Raw genomic sequence first — 1615 nt, forward strand, 5'->3', positions numbered from 1 at the left:
ACATGGATCCTGGCTTGAGGCAAAGAATACCAGGAGAATGTCTAGTTTTGCTTTATTGACTGTGCAAAAGTATTTGACTATGTCAATCTTAACAAATTATGACTACCATTGAAAAGAATGGGAGTCCCAGAACACTTTATTGTGTTTATTTGAAACCAATACCTAGACCAAGCAGTTGTTGTATGAAAAACGCAAAGAAACACTCCATGGTTTAAAATTAGGAGAGATTTGCACAAGGATTGTATTGTTTCTCTGTATCCATTCCATTTGTATTCTGAGCAAATTATTTCAGAAGCTGGACCCTCTGAAGAAGAATGTAGCATCAGGATTGGTGGAAGACTTATCAATAACCATCATGCAAATGACACAATCTTGCTCACTGAAAGTGAGGAGGACTTGAAATGCTTGCTGCAGAGGGTCAAAGACTACAGCCTTTGGTATGGACTGCATCTCAACATCAAGGAAACAAAAGTTCTCACCACTGGACTGATAGGCAACATCATACTAAATGGAGAGAATATTAAAACTATCAAGGATTTCCTCTCATATAGACCTACAATCATACATATTGTTGGTACCCCTAGTCAGAAGATATACTGCACTGGGAGCATCTGCAGTCAGGGACCTTTCCAGATATATTGGTCATGGGCACAGAGACAGGAAACTGGCTCCATTTATGACAGCCTTTTGCTACCAAAGGGATCCTGTTGGGGAGAGGTCAAGAGCAGCTTCTACGAACTGGTCTCCAGGTTGTTGCTGTTGAATACTGTCGAGTTGCAATCAACCCATAGCTGGCCCTCCAGTAAGTGTTCAGAGGTGCTTAATTGCACAGGAAGAGATTGTCAGTCCTTCCACAGAGCAGCTGGTAGGTTCAACCTTTGTCTTTGGGATTGCAATGCAACATCTCACCACTAGGCCACCAGAGCTCTTTGGGCAGGTTATAGGGAGGGCAGGTAGCAGTCACTTGGTAAATGTATGACATTCCCTTACTTTAGACACCTGCTCTCAAGTCGGCGCCCTCTTTCAGGCTGTCTCTCTCTTAAGACTGGTCACTTTCTCACACCAATTCAAGTTATCTGAGTAATTACCATGGAGTCAGAATCAACTCACAGCTGACCCCTTATTTTCAGAGGTTGTAAATTGAACAGAGAGTTTTCTTTCTCCCTTAGAGCAATTAGTGGATTTGAACTGCATACCTTTGGGTTGGTGGGACAATTCCTTACTACTATACCAGCAGAACCCCCTTCCAGGAACTAGAAATTTGGTGCCTACCTCCTCCTGTAGAGGCAAAGGGTGAAATAAATAGTCTTTCTGTGCTTGAAGCGGAATCAAATTTTCTCTGTTTCAATTCCTTTCCTTCAACACCTCAATCTGACAGCTAACTTTCTCCAATATCTGACTCTCTATCACTTCTTCCCCCCAGCTCAGTGGTTTTAATTCCTATATTTACCACACTATGGTGACATGTACTTGTTGTTGTTGTTGTTATGTGCCATCGAGTCGCTTGTGACTCATAGCGACCCTATGTACAACAGCCCTAAACTCCGCTCTCTCCTGTGCCAATCGCACTGTCTCTGACACTCCCATCCCAATTATCCCAGTCACTGAATCAATC

This window comes from Elephantulus edwardii, unplaced genomic scaffold (genome assembly GCF_000299155.1).
Source record: "Elephantulus edwardii isolate Elephantulus edwardi_28Jun2011 unplaced genomic scaffold, EleEdw1.0 scaffold00535, whole genome shotgun sequence".
Lineage (NCBI taxonomy): Eukaryota > Metazoa > Chordata > Mammalia > Macroscelidea > Macroscelididae > Elephantulus > Elephantulus edwardii.